Below are 16,107 nucleotides of genomic sequence, written 5' to 3' on the forward strand. Positions count from 1 at the left end.
AGAGAGAGAGGGAGGCACAGAATCTGATGCAGGCTCCAGGCTCCGAGCGGTCAGCACAGAGCCCGACGCAGGGCTCGAACTCACCGACTGTGAGATCATGACCTGAGCCGAAGTCAGACGCTTAACCGACTGAGCCACCCAGGTGCCCCGTGTCACACTCTTCTTTAGGCCAGGTGACTGTGGATGGCCATGGCATTTGGGGGATCAGGTTGGGCATACATTTAGTTTGGATCTAGCAGATCCATTTATGTGATCTGCATGTGTAGGTCAGTTATTGCTGACTGTCCTGGAATTCTTATTCCTCCAGGAATGGGGCTACCACCCCCTGGGCAGGGTCCCCCAGCCTGGCCACGAAAGTTGAGGGCTCATGGCCGTACTGTAACCTGAGCATGTCTTGGGGCATCCAGCCACAGAAACATGTGGGCAGGAGGAGAAACAAAGTTTGAAATGCACAGAGCCAGTAGTAGCTGGTCTACAGGAAGTTCCTTGAATCACCAGGTACAGAAAAGTGTAAACAGAGGATTCAGTCCTCCTCAACCATCATCAGAATGGACATTCTCTCTTGTAGGAACAGCCTAGATAATGAAGCTTATATGATTATAAATATACCATGCTCTTTTCTCGGTAAACGTTTTCAGAATCTCCGTTTGTGGGATATAAACCTGAAAAATACTACCAACACTGACTACATCACTATGGAGTTGCATGTTTTATGTATCCCAACATGTCAGATTCCATTTTAATAAATCTGACACATCTTGTCCTGATGAAATCTGGGGTTCCAGCTGAAGTAAATTTTCACCAGTCATGCTAAAGGAAATTATGCTAATCTGAAATTATGCCAGATAGAAACTATTCTCTTTCTCTTCTTTCTGGAGAATGTGGTAAGTGATCAAGGAGTTTGCAGTCAAAAGAATAGGGACAAACATAAAGGCATGTCAGGCTGTTAATTAAAATGTCAGGTTATTTTCCTGGATTTTGTGCTACTTAAGGCATTTTTAACATTTTAAAATTTGAAGTTGGTTGTGGTTTTTTTTTCTCATTTCATGTAAATATTCATTTTTGTAACCAACTTGTATTTATAACTCTGTAATCTGACTACCCTGTAACACTGTTTCTTTGGGAGACACATGGCCATTGTCTGAATGGACCCTGGCTGTGAACTCCCACCTATTATTGTCTGGGTTACTTGGGTGGTTGTTTTCTGGGGCCCACAGTGAGGGGTCAGATTCTGCCCTCCACCCGCCACCGGAGGAGGCTGTTCTACAGGCCACGGGCTGCTCAGACAGTTCCCCTGAAAGGGTGAACATTGTACATTTATATTCTAATGCCTTTGGAAGCCATAATGGGGAGGGCAAGTTTTCCCTTTCGAGAATGGACCTTCTCACTGTCAGTCGTCCTGGGGCTGGAAGTGGGGCTCAGACCAGGCCTTAATACTGGGAGAGAGAAGGGGACAGCCACCTGGGGCAGTGGGATCTGCTCTCTGAGTGGTGGTGATGTCCAGAGCATGCCTGGCAGTGAGTGGTCCTGTGAGTGTCCCTGAGGACAGGCCTGGCTCTGCGGGCCCCATGAGCCACCTTATCTTTAGGGCTTGTCAGCTGCTCTCTGGTGTGCTTCCCCTTTACTACCTGGAGCCTCAGGAAGGCCTGGGGTGCACTGCCCCACCTCAGCTGCCCTGTGGGGACTCACAAGAGAGCCTGTCTTCTACTTGGAGCCTGTAACTGTAGGGAGAGCAGCCTCTCTTGAGGCCAGAGGTTTCCAGAAGAGGAGGCAGTGGCACAGCACAGCCAAGAGGCTGTGCCGGAGACCATGGAGGGGCCCTGCCCTAAGCCCCAGTGAGCATATATCTGGGGAATCCTTGGGCACAGCTGTGGGATACTTGGAGAGATGCAATTTACATACAGTAAGCTGGAGGAATTTACACTCGCAGTGGCCCTGAAGGGCTTCCTCAAATCCTAGTGCCCAGACTGCCTCCCCACATGTCAAGCCAGGGATAGGACCCCTGTTGGGGGTGCACCAGGCCCTAGAATTTTTCAAAGCTCCCCTGTTCATTCCAGTATCAAACCAAGATTAAGTGCCACTGAGCTATTAGAATTTGGGCATTTAAAAGGAAATGTAACCTTATATTACAGCTATAGTCCGGTGCTAGTAGGACTTTGCATCACCTCCAAATTGTTGTGACTCTATTAAATTGTCTACTAGAATGGTGGGAAACCTTAGCCTCCATATCATCTCAACTGCTCCCACCTTCTTCAGCTTCTGGAAGCTGCCTTCATTGATGTCCTCTCCCTCCAAATTTACCAATCCCACCTCAGTCCTTAAAGTGGTTACATTTGGAGGGGTAAGTGACTTGGTCACCCAGCCTCCCCACCAGCCCTGAGCTGAGTGGCCTAGGCTCAGCACTATATCCCCCAGTCTCATTCGCTATGCCTTTAACACCAGTGACCACCATGGCGTTCTCATGCATGCCTGAAGGTCCGGCCCTCCCCACCCATGCACACCACTTGTCTCTGCTCTGGTTCCAAGCCAGGAGTGCTGTTCAGTGGCTGGGGCCCCACTGTTCCACTCCAGTAGGCCTCCTGATCCCAAGTCCAAGGTCCCATTAGCACTTAGGCAGAGAGCACTAAGTGGCCTCCCTAACTCTTAAGCACTGACCACCCTGGATTCTAGGTCTCAAAACTCTGGCAACTGTCCTTGTCTGAATCACACCTGAGCTAGCCCTACCTTTTGGAATGAGGCTCCCCACCTTCTATCACCTACCACACCTCTGTGACAGCACAGGGCTCATGCCCGGGCCTGGGGCTTTTCGACCTGCTCAAGGAATCACTGTGCTTCATCAGCAGGTCAGAGCTATGGAAGGAAGGCCATCAGCACAAGAGTCAGGAGATGGGCACCTTAATGTCAGCTTTACCCCCTGGATTAACTTCCTGTTGCTGACGTTAACAAAATATCATAAACTCAATGACACAAAACAACACAGATTTACTATCTTTCAGTTCTGGAAGTCAGAATTTCGATACAAGTCTTATAGGGCTAAAAAACAAGGTATTGGCAGAAATGTGTTCCCTCTGGACGTTATAGGGGCAAATTTGTTTCCCTACTCTTTCAGGGTCTAGAAGTGACCTTTATTCTTTGGCTCATGGCTGCATAACTTTGACCTCTGCTTCTGTTGCCACATCTCCCTTTTTAACTCTGACCCTCATTTCCAGCGTCTCCATGAGCAATTCTCTTGAATTCCCATAGTTTTAGGATGGGATGGGTTGGAGATGCAAATCTGGAAGTCAGCAGAGATAGTATTTAATGTACCCAGTAGCCTGTATGAAATCACATAGAGGGTGTCGCAGGCAGAGGAGAGACGAGGTGGAGAAGGAAGAAGTGGGGCTCCCCAGCATTTAGACACGTTCAAGAATGATGAGCAGTGGCCGGCATGGCAGACTGGATAAAGGAGCAGTAAGACAGAAGAGCAAGAGACAGTGCTGCTCTAGGGGTGCCTGGGTGGCTCGGTCGGCTGAGGATCTGACTCTTGATTTTGGCTCTTGATTTTGTGATCCCAGGGTCATGGGATCAAGCCCTGTGACAGACTCTGTGCTGAGCATGGAGCCTGCTTGAGATTCTCTCTCTCTCTCTCTCTCTCTCTCTCTCTCTCAGTCTCTCTCTTCCCCTCTCTCCCTCTGCCTCGCCCCCCCCTCCCCATTGCCAAAAAAAAAAAAAAAAAAAGAAAAGAAAAGAAAGACATTGCTGCTCTAGAGGCCAGGAGAAGAAAGTGTCTCAGGAAGGTAAGAACAGTCAATGTGTAAATGTAACCGATAAGCTACTAGAGGCTGAGGGTTAACTGTTGGGTTGGCCACATGGAGGTCACTGGCAGCAACACTGTGGGTGGTTTTGGTGGAGTGGCAGGTACAAAGCCCTGCCCAGAGTGAATTCTAGGGAGAACCAAAGACAAGGTAGGGACAGCTACCTTAGACAATTCCATCATAGAAGTTTCTGAAAAGAGAATCAGGGATGATGGGCAGTCTCCAAAGGGGAAACCAGGTCAAAGAGAGGGTTTTTGTAAATGCAAGAAATTACAACAAGGGTGAATCCAGATGGTCCAGTGGAGGAAAATCCATAGGAGCAAAGGGTCTACCAGAGAAAGGCGAGGGAGCCATCCACACTCAGCCATCTAATACAACAGGCAAGATTCAAATACATGTGTGATGTTCTGAGTCTAGCATGGGACGCAATTTCCTCATGAAGGCTGCTTTGTAAGAGCAGCTCATATTCTGAGGAGAACCCAAGGGTACACATTACATCAGTGACATGGAATTTCAGAGGAAAATAAAATGGAAAACAACCCAAAAAACCTAGACACTTGCCCTACTTTCTCAAGAGCAGCTCTACAGTCAGCTGGCAATCTAAAAGCTTGGACCTTCAAGTCAGCCAATCATTCTGAACTGGTCTATCACAGAATATATTCTAAGGTGGTAAGCAATAGGTAATTGCATTTTTGTAACACATTAACTTGGTCAAGTTACCAAATTTTTTAGTTTGTGGGACTGAATATTGGCTCACACAAAAATGGTCAACCTGTCTGTTTTGCCTCACCCCAGGTGTGGGGCAGATGCTGTGCTTGCACAACATATTATACTATCAGCATATAAAACTGTTCAGACAGAAAGTAGGTTAGTGGTTGCCTTGTCCTGGGGGTAAGAATGGGGTGTGAATACAAATGGGGAAGAGATTTCTTTTTTGGGGTGATGGAAATGTCCTATAATTGGATTGTGTCATGTATGTACAACTCTTTGAACATACTGAAAACCATTGAATTGGACACTTTAACAGGTGAATTTTATGGTATATAAATTCTATCTCCTAAAACTTTTTTTAAAAAGAGAGAGGGGGCATCTGGCAGGCTCAGTCAGTGGCACATACGACTCTTGAACTCGGGGTTGTAAGTTTGAGACCTATGCTGGGTGTAGAGATTACTTAAAAAGAAAATCTTAGGGCACCTGGGTGGCTCAGTCAGTTAAGCGATCAACTCCTGATTTTGGCTCAGGTTATGATCTCATGGTTTGTGGGATGGAGCCCTGCACTGGGTTCTGTGTGGATAGCATGGATCCTGCTTGGGATTCTCTCTCTCCCTCTCTCTTTGCCCCTTCCCTGCTTGCATGCTCTCTTTCTCTCTCTCAAAATAAATAAACCTAAAAAAATTTTTTTAATAAAAAAACAGGGGCACCTGGTGGCTCAGTCATTTAAGTGCCAGACTTCAGCTCAGGTCATGATCTCACTGTTGGTGGGTTCAAGCCCTGTGTCAGACTCCATGCTGACAGCTCAGAGCCTGGAGCCTGCTTTGGTTTCTGTGTCTCCCTCTCTCTCTGCCTCTCCCCTGCTCATGTTCTCTCTGTCTCTCTCAAAAATAAATGTTAAAAAAATTAACAATAAATAAGTAAATAAATAAATACATAATCTTGATATTACCTACAATTCTCTTTTCTTTTCTCTCTCCTCTAGCCATCCAAGATGCTGAAAGGAAAGAAGACCAAGGGGAAGAAGGTGGCCCTGGCCTCTGCTGTTGTGAAGAAGCAAGAGGCCAAGAAGCTGGTCACTTCCCTGTCTGAGAGAAGGCCCAAGAATTTTGGCATCAGACAGGACATCCAGCCCAAAAGGGCCTCATCAGCTTTGTCAAATGCCACGGGCTGCAGTGGCAAAGGACTATTCTCTATAAATGTCGAAAAGTGCTTCCCGTAATTAACCAGTTCACCCAGGCTTTGGACCACCAAACAGCTACTCAACTGCTTAAGCTGGCCCACAGATACAGACCAGAGACAAAGCGAGAGAAGCAGAGATCGTTGGCCCGGGCTGAGATGAAAGCTGCCAGCAAAGGGGATGTCCCCACTAAAAGGCTGCCTGTCCTTCAAGCTGGAGTCAATACTGTCACCACCTTGGTGGGAAATACAAAGGCTCAGCTGGTAATGATTGTATATGATGTGGATCCCATTGAACTGGTTGTCTTCCTGCCTGCCCTGTGTTGTAAGATGGAGGTTCCCTTGGGGCAGCTGGGTGGCTCAGTCAGTTGAGCATCTGACTTCAGCTCAGGTCATGGTCTCACGAACTGTGAGTTTGAGCCCTGCGTCAGGCTCACCACTGTCAGTGCGGAGCCCATTTTGGATCCTCTGTCCCCCCCTCTCTCTGCTCCTCCCCTGCTGGTGCTCTATCTCTCAAAAATAAAGAAACATTAAAAAAAATGGTGGCGGTTCCCTGTGACATCATCAAGGGGAAGGCCAGGCTGGGGCATCTGGTCCACAGGAAGCCCTGCACCGTTGTCACACAGATTAACTTGGAAGACAAAGGAATTCTGGCTAAACTGGTGGAAGCCATCAGAACCAATTACAGTGACAAATAAGATGAGATCTACCACCACCAGCCACCAGAGAGACAACATCCTGGGTCCTAAGTCAGTGGCTCGCATTGCCAAGCTGGAAAAGGCAAAAAGAACTGGCCACCCAACTGGGCTAAGTGGATGCTGTTGAATTTTCTGTACATAAAAATAATAAAAAGTTCTCTTTCAAAAAAAATCTTTAAAAATAAGTAAGTTACAAAAATAAAATAAACAGAGGGAGCAAACTTTTCTGTGAAGACCTGGGTCCTATAGAAGGAGGTGGCTCAGAGGGGAGGCCAGTGACCTCCAGCTCACTTCCTCCAGAGCCAGAGCCTATCTTCAGTGCTGCTGGAAACACCAGGGTCACTCGGCAGAAGTCAGGGCTCTGTCTAAAACGAGCTGCAAGAGCTCCTCAAACAAAACAAGGTCTAGCCCCTGGCGTGTTTGTGTGGTGGTTTAATCTATAATTACTTGACCAGTAATCCACAAAGATTTTCTCAGCTAGTAATGATGCAGAGAAACTGAAGGACTCCATAAATATCTGCCTTTTGCTCCTTTTCTTGCTACGACCTGCACCCCCCCCCCAACTTTACACATGCCTTGCAACGTAAATAGTGTATGTCCTCCTTGTAAGTGGGATGAGGAGTTAATGATTTCTCTAGGATAGATAACATCGAAGGAAGGACCAGGTGAGAATGACCAATGTTATCATAGGCATATTCCAGACCACCGGAGCTAGACGTCTCCACGCCAAGGCACCCTGACTCCAGGGAATGACACATGGGCCCCTGTCTTTGTTCTAACCGGTTAGAGGTTAGAACGTGCCCGAGAGGACATGTACACCAGGCACCATCCTCAGTAAAAACCCAAGACCCTGAACAAAGACAAGACTCACGCTCCTTTCCTGAATCTCCCTGAAGCCCCATCTGTATCTGCTCCATATCTTCCATAAACTCTGCTCTCACTTCCTGCTGGCTCATGTTTGATTTCCATTCTTTGTGAAGCTAAGGACCCTCCTGGCTGGTCCTGTGACCCCCTCTGGGTCCTTGGACCTGGCCTGCCGGCATCAGAAAGAGCATGGTGTCCGGTACTCTTTGATAAGGGTAGTGGTCTTCAGGGATAAATAGATGGCGTTCACGAGGAGGAAGCAAGGCTGTGCTCATCCGACCACTTTGTGGTGCTCACTCCGTTCCAATTACATGGAGATTCCCATGTTCTCCCTTAAGGTTCAGCCCAGTTTTGGGTTTGCTCCTGACTATCTCAGGAGCTTTGAATTTCTGTCCCAATGCCCTGCCCAGCAGGGTCCCCTGTGTGATGACAGTCCACCCCGTGGATTATAGGTCACTACTCCCGACATGCAGCTAGCTCAGCATGGTCCCCTCTAGAAACTGCCTGGGCTCTCTCTCTCAACACCGAACTACTAAAGGGAAGACAGCAAGCCTTGGCTGGCCCCTTCACTAACTGCCCCAAAACCTCAAAGGCCGCACCTCTGGCGGCCTTTAACAGCACGAGGGCTCAGAGATGGCCTCAGGATGTGGTGCTATTTGGCCAGGGGATAGCAGATTGTCTAGGTTTGGGAGGTAGGTTTTGTCTCCCTCTGGTTCTGGCTATAGACCTCCTGAACTGTGCCATCTCAGCCCCACCCCTCGATCTGCCATTGGCCTCTCTCGTTTACTGTTCTCAGGCTCCTCACGTCCTCACTCTTCACCATGCCCTGCACACTGCCATCTCAGACCACCACCATCCACATCTTTCTTTGTTCGATCTCGGCAGTTGAGAGCACAGACTCAAATCCTGGCTCCTCCTCTTATTCACGGAGCATCTCAGGCAGGGACTTCACCCATCTGTGCATCAGTTTCTTTGTCCATTGTGGGCGCTGAATGGGTTAATAGGAGGGAAGAGTCTTTTAGTGCAGGCCTGCGCCTGGCAGTAAAAGCGCAGTCTTTGCTAGCTCTTCCACGGTCAATGAACCTGCTCATTGCAATGCCTTTGGGGGATCTTCAGGTTTGGGGCACTTTCCAGCAGCCTTTGGTGTGGTTGTTTGTGGCCCAGGAGTTACAATTTTACTGCCAGAGATTTTTTTTTTCCTCTTCTCTTTCGTGCTGTTGCCGAAGTTTGCAATTGCTGAGCTGCCAACTCTGGATAACAAACATGCTTTCTGTAGCTATTTGCGCTTATTCCAAGGGAAACCCCTGCCAGGAGTCACTGTAGCTATCCTTGTCCCTGTGCTGTCCCCATTCCTCCTTGCCTCTCTATCACAGGACAGAGCAGAAAGTGTTGTGTGTCAGGCATCCACATTTGTCACCGCAAAACTCTCGTCTTCTGTAGGGAGTCATTTTCCCCTCCCTGTCCTAATTCTCTGCCCTTTTAAACCAGAGCTATTATTACTTCTAATTTGCATTGAATGGTCCCTTAGCAACCATCACACTTTGAATGGGATATCAACTTGCTTCTAATACTGCTAGATTTACCAAAATCTTAGCTCCACCAGGGTATAACTTAAAATGTGATAAACAGAAACGTAAACAGCTTTCAGCACATCCACATACATAAAGATCCTCCTTTTTAGAACAGCTGCGTGATAGCCAAGTTGACTAGAAGGCACATTTTGGATGAATCCCATTTCTCCCTTGCCATCAATAAAAAGCAATCTCATAAATTTATTTATACTTGAAACATTTTTGGACCCCAAAACAGGGCCACTGTTCCTAAGATTTAAGAGGGGAGGGGGGCGGGCACCTGGGTGGTCCAGTTAGTTAAGTAGCTGACTGTTGATTTCAGCTCAGGTCATGATCTCGCATTGGTGAGTCTGAGCTCTGCGTTGGGCTCTTATTGGGCTCTGCGCTGATAGCATGACAGTTTGGAGCCTGCTTGGAATTCTCTCTCTCTCTCCTCTCTCTCTCTCTCTCTCTCTGCCCCCCTGCATGTGTGTGTGTGTGTGTGTGTGTGTGCACGCACGCACATGCACTCCCTTCTTCTTTCTTCAGAATAAATACAATAAAAACTTTGAAAAATAAAAATAAAAAATAAAAACACATATAATGGGTGCCTCACTGGCTTAGACCATAGGGCATATGACTCTTGATTTGGGGTTGTGAGCTCCAGCCCCACATTAGGGGTAGAGTTTACTTAAAACACACACACACACACACACACACACACACACACACACACACATAATATTTAAATAACATAGCTATTTCATAATACTTTTAGAACTAGTACTTTTAAAAACATATTTATTAAGACTCTACCTTTTCTAGATAAGAGAGAGACAGTGATATGCTGGTAAACTAGTTTTCTGTAAGAAAAAAAAGAAACGATTTTGTAGTGTCTGCCTATGTCTGTGGTGTAAATACTCCCACCATGGTTGATTTCAAGCCCTCAACTGTTTAACCAGGGGCTCATAAAATTCCTGAATAGAGTGTTTAACAACCTCAAAGGCTCTAGCACACCCCTGGAAGGGGAATAAAAGGATGCATAAAATACAAGAGGGCAACTTAAGCAAAAAGCAGGTCAAAAGGAAGGAATGAAGCAAGGATAAAAATATAGATAGAATGGAGCCAGGAATTAGTAAATATGAAAATGCTTACTTTAAAGCCCTATAAACAGGTTTAATACTCTCACCTGACTTTAAGAAACTTCCAGCACTGAGAGAAGCTTCCTTGGTTCACAGTGTCCTTAAGATAAAAATAAGTCTCATGCTGAGAAGTGCCAGTTCTTCAAGTAGGTCACATTTCTCCTGAGGGTGCCCATAAAGCAAAGACTGTGTCACATAGGGAATGTCCTCATCCACATCAGGGTGATGGCCCGACCTTGAGACTGCAATTAAGTGAAAGCAATTCTGGAGGCTGCTGGGCCCAGCCAGGGTTCAGGGACCGGTATTCCCACATTCCCAGTTTAATCCCTGGCAGGTGGAGCTGGGGATGTCTTCCAGAGCCCTTGAGTTATCTTCCAGACTTTTTGCTAAAGAAGCTTGTGGTAAGTTTGAACTTGTTCTCCCAGACCCTACCTGAGGGTGTCTCTAGAAATCCCAGTCTTTACAACATTCACATGATGGGGCCTCTGCCTCCAGGCCCTGATCAGCAGGCTGAGCCCCAAGAACAGGAACTTCCACGTAGACTCAGTTCATGTCCCTGCCAGATCCCTCCAGAGCTACCCACAATCTTTGGAACCTTGTAGTTTGAATGGCTAACCACTCCCTTGAGGGTGAGCCCTCTAGCTGGTCTGGTTCTCCGGCCCCGACCTATCTTCCCTCTGTCCTCCTTGGCACCCCTACGGCCACCCGCACACACCTCCACCGTTGGCTCCAGTCGGGTGGGGATTCACATTCATTGGTGTGGGCGGATAGCAATGTTTCCCAGAGCAAGGATCAGTCTTGGTTCACTAGGCTGTCTTGTACCATCACCAAAGACACAGTGGATTCAACATACGGTCTTTTTGATTTCTTCATTCCTGCCTTTTTAGGTAGAAGTGAAGGCAAGTAGGGAAAGGTGTTCAGCAGTTGACCCTAATTACTGAAACGACAGCAACAACACCTGGAATACACAGCCTCTTTCCTGTTACGAAGAAAACCTCAGGGAACCTTGGCCTGGTTTTCCTCACTGAGGACAGAGCCACCAAGGTTTGTACTTCACTCCAAGCCCTGGTGAGATGCAGGCACCCTGGCCTCACTCAGCAGAGGACAAGCTCTCGGGACATCCGAGTCAGGTTTCAGACATGGCCAAGATTACTTGGGATGCCTGGGGGGCTCAGTGGGTTAGGTGTCTAACTTCAGTTCAGGTCATGATCTCGCAGTTTGTGAGTTTAAGCACCACATTGGTTCTCTGTGCTTTCAGCTCGGAGCCTGCTTTGGCTTCTGTGTCTCACTCTCTCTCTCTCTGCCCCTTCCCCGCTCGTGCACTGTCTCTGTCTCTGTCTCTCTCAAAAATAAATACATATTAAAAAAAAAGAAGAAGAAGAAATGGCAAAGATTGTCTCCTGAGGCATGTTACAGCCCCATCCAGCAAATATACCATTCTTCCACCCTGGGTCATTCACTCACAAGCCCAACGCTGCCTAGGCTGTGGAATACAGCCACGCCACAGCTCTGCAAAGGAACCTGTGCCAAACCACAGATGCTCTAAGAAAAGGCATCTGACAGAGGCCATTTCCTAGGACTAGTCCATCAGTGAAAAATGTGCCAGAGGTAAAGAAAGCAGTCGATGTGTGTGCGGGTATATGTGTGTGCACTCGCACGTGCAGGTACACTTACAGGGCTTCTTCTTTTCCATCAATTCTGAGAGCCCTCTATTAAATGCTTCCTGCAGGGCGCCTGGGTGGCTCAGTCGGTTGAGCATCTGGCTCTTGATTTAGGCTCAGGTCATGATCTCACAGTTTGTGGGATCGAGCCCCACGTCGGGCTATGCGCTGATGGCACAGAGCCTGCTTGGGATTCTCTCTCTCCCTCTCTCTCTACCCCTCCCAGGTCACGCTCTCTCAAAATAAATAAATTAACTTAAAAAACATAAATGATTCCTGCAGACATAAATTATAACTAGATATAGGAAAATATAGGAACTGGGGGGGGGGGAAGGGTTCTTTTTTTTTTTTTTTTAAGTTCATTTATTTATTTTAAGGCAGAGACAGCATGAGTTGGGGAAGGGCTGAGAGACAGGGAGAGAGAGAAAATCCCTGACGCAGGGCTTGAACTCATGAAACCATGAGATCAGGACCTGAGCTGAAACCAAGAGTCAGAGACTTAACTGACTGAGCCATCCAGTCCCCACCCCCGACTTTGTTTTTAAGTTTATTTAAGAAAAAGATTCTTTTTTTTTCTTTTTTAATTTACATCCAAGTTATTTAGCATATAGTGCAATAATGATTTCAGGAGTAGATCCCAGTGATTCATCCCCTATATATAACACCCAGTGCTCATCCCAACAAGTGTCTTCCTTAATGCCCCTTACGCGATTAGCCCATCCCCCCAACCACAACCCCTCCAGCAACCCTCAGTTTGGTCTCTATATTTAAGAATCTCTTATGTTTTGTCCCCCTCCCTGTTTTTATATTATTTTTGCTTCCCTTCCCTTATGCATCTGTTTTGTATCTTAAATTCCAAATATGAGTGAAGTTATATGATATCTGTCTTTCTCTGACTAATTTCGCTTAGCATAATACTCTCTAGTTCCATCTACGGTGTTGCAAATGGCAAGATTTCATTCTTTTTTGTTGCCAAGTAATACTCCATTGTATATATATACCACATCTTCTTTATCCATTCATCCATCGATGGACATTTGGGCTCTTTCCATACTTTGGCTATTGTTGATAGTGCTGCTATAAACATGGGGGTGCATGTGTCCCTTCGAAACAGCACCCTTGTATCCCTTGGATAAATGCCTAGTAGTGCAATTGCTGGGTCATAGGGTAGTTCTATTTTTAACTTTTTGAGGAAGCTCGATACTGTTTTCCAGAGTGGCTGCAAGGGGTTATTTTCTTAAAAGAATTGGAACATTCCTTGGGTAAGTAACAGGACAAAAAAGTGTCTAGAGCACTCTTTCTGAGTGCTCTTTGCAGAAGTATATTCATCTCCTTTAAGGATTTTTCTGGTGTAAAGCATTTAGTGGAAACACTGAGCCAAGCACAAGTGTGCCTTCTGGGCATGGGAGTCCACCCCTCCTTCTCTGATGTACTAAAACTCAAATCTCAGATCAGTTGCCCATTGGTTGGTGGTCTCTAAAAAATTGCAAATGTCTGGTGGAAAAATGTGACAGATAAGGAATATAGCTGCAGGAAGCTTTCCACCTGCCCCATTCAAGAGGCATCACAAGGCAAATTCTTTCTGGAGACCAACAAAAAAGTGAATGTTTTGATAGGACTTACAAGGCCTCTCAAGACACAATCTGGCACTGTCCATGGCAAATAAAGCAAATACACACAGTTTTATAGTAGGTCTCCTCGTGGTGGGTCAAAGTCCTTCCATGTTCTCTTTTCATTTGCCCTATTAGATGGAGATGGCATTTCAACGCACCGCCGTCCCCCCAGCCACCTGGGGACTGTGCGGCACCTGGGGTCTGCGTGGCACCTGGGGACTGTGTGGAGTCACAGAGGCAATCAGCACCTGATGAGTCCAGCTCAGACAAAGCACTCCCGTTCCTCTGGCTGTGGCGTCTGGTTCAGGGATGGGCTCCCACAGAGTATGGCTCCCACTGAGTGAAGCACTTCATTGAGTGAAGGGCCTTCATCGGAGGGAGCTGGTAGTGCCCACCTTGCCAGGAGGAAGTCAGTCTCAAGAAAAGGCAACACAGAGGAGAGCTCAGCTAGGAGAAACCAAGAGAAATAAAGCCAGATGCAGAACCCTGATCAAACCACTCTTGGAGCTCATTGGGCACTTGGGTGACAAATCCCCACGGATCTCCTCTGATTCAACTCTGTGCACTATTTTTTTAAATAATTTTTAAAATGTTTATTTATTTATTTATTTATTTATTTATTTATTTATTTATTTTGACAGAGAGAGAGAGAGTCAGACAGACAGACAGCACAAGTTGGGGGAGGGGGAGAGAGAGAGAGAGAGAGGAAGACACAGAATCCAAAGCAGGCTCCAGACTTTGAGTTGTCAGCACAGAGCGTGATGTGGTGCTTGAACTCACGAACTGTAAGATCATGACCTGAGCCAAAGTTGGACCAACAGGACTTCCAAGTCTGTGCATTAAATGGGATTTTCAGTAACCTGTAATCAAAACATCCTAACTAAAACACTATGTCTTCTGAATTACTAAACAATTTAATAAAATGGAGACTGCCAACATCTTGTGTAACAGGCTTTAGGAATTCTGGCTTTGAAAGGCACTATACTCAGAAAGACCTAACAACCAACCGACCGTAACTATATTTTCATGGATCAATGACACATCCAGTAATTCATGCACTGTTTTCCACTTAAACACTGCTTCTACAGTGTTTGAATTTGAGGATTTGAATAAGCTTATAATTAAAAAAAATCAATATATTGGGACAATTAAAAGAAGAATTAAATATCCAGGGGGAAAATGGATATATCAGAAAACAGCAATGAAATACAATCATTATATAGAAACATACAATTTAGTTCAGAGCATCCTGGCAGCCAAGGTAAAACAAACAAACAAACAAACGCCACAACACAACAGCTTAATTTTACATAATTCTTATTATCTGAGAAAGAAAAGCATCCCTTTTTGCCAGAAGATAGACATTTTTTCCAGCAGTAAGTTCTGCAGTGGTTGTTGGCAATTTAGGAAGTTTGGGCCCCTGACATTAGCCAAACCACTTCAGCTTATCCGTATTAGAGGGTCAAAGTGTCAACATTAATCTAAGTACTGGCAGCATTAAAATGTTTATATTAGCACTTACAAGAAAATACAGTAAGATGCAGTGAATTTTTTTTTTTTTTTTAAAGAAAGCACAATATGACACCAGCCCCACAGGGTTCCAGCCAGAAACAGGAAGGCACAATGAGGGCCTCTGCACCCAGAGGACGGACAGGTCAGGAAGGCAGAGAAGCAGAGAGATGTCAAAGGAGAAGGGAGCCCATGTGGCAGTTCTCGGAGGGGCGCTAATCTGCAAGACCCTGATGTATGTGGCAGGAGAGAGAATGCGTACTTTATATGCTGACACAAGGCTCCACGTTTTCCTGGAGAATTATGGAAGCACAGAGAAGTTGTGCTTGAGCTCTGGACACAATTTGGATTAGGAGACTGTGGCTGGATAACCATACCTAACTTTTACCGAGCACAATACTCCATGAGGTAAAGGACTATTATCCCTATTAAAATGATAATATCGCACAAGGAAACTGATGTTTGGTTTTTTGAGCAAAACTTCATGGCTAATCAGTGATGGAGCTAAAGGTCTGATGTGAGATGGTCTGGCTACAAAGCCAGCTGCTCACCTCTGGTGACCACGTCCATCCCATCCATCCACTCTAATTGGAGCCGAGCTGTAAGGGACAGCTCTGTGTGAACTGTGACAGCCCCTCCAGCTTGTGCTACACTTTTCCGTGTTCCTACACTATCCCACTCTACTCATGGCCCAGAGTATAAGGCAGAGGAGAGCCCTGGGTAGCCTACAACCCACGGGCCACGGAAGCCAGAGGAGAAATGCTCCACTAGCAATGCAACAGCTCGAGGGCTGTAAGAAGCTTCTGTATGCTTCCTGTAGGTCCTGACAGAGAGACAGTCTCCACTCATATTCGCCTTCTCCCCCTGCCCCCCCCCCACCCCCCACTGACTCTCCCCTCTCCTGGAATTACCTTCAAAGAACCTGCCTGAAGCAAAGCTCTTGTCTCAGGTCTGCTCAAAAGCAAGCTTAACCAAGAAAAGGCATCAGCATACAGGACATCATAGCTCAGAAAGGACAGCTCATCAAATTCTTAGCAGGTTCGGACTTTTATTGTTAAAGCCATCGACCACTGCCCTGCTCTGAAGAAACAGGTTACAGAGGAGAAAGAGGGGTTCAGGGAAAGAGGGGTTCAGTGGCCAGCCAAAGGCAAAAGACTTCAATAACCAAATACGTCTGACTGACTGATATATTTTCTGAAGGGGGACTTGCCCATTTCAAAGTGAATCACGACAGGAATCATCAGACCATGGAGTTGTTGGACAACATGTGGAATTCTCAGATAAATGGACTTCAAAGTACTCTTTCTCTTGGGCAGTTGGACAAGGCTGATGAAATAGGTCTTATTGCTTGCCAGTTTCCTCGTAAGTGAAGCACGTGCTTCTGAT

At 46.4% G+C, this 16,107-nt stretch overlaps 1 pseudogene; it reads left to right on the top strand.

Annotated features, from left to right (window-relative positions):
- Positions 1 to 5,499: 5,499 nt before the first annotated feature.
- Positions 5,500 to 13,464, top strand: LOC109276519 (60S ribosomal protein L7a-like; annotated as a pseudogene).
- Positions 13,465 to 16,107: the final 2,643 nt, after the last annotated feature.

This window comes from Panthera pardus, unplaced genomic scaffold, assembly GCF_024362965.1.
Source record: "Panthera pardus isolate Hobbes unplaced genomic scaffold, ASM2436296v1 HiC_scaffold_15, whole genome shotgun sequence".
NCBI lineage: Eukaryota > Metazoa > Chordata > Mammalia > Carnivora > Felidae > Panthera > Panthera pardus.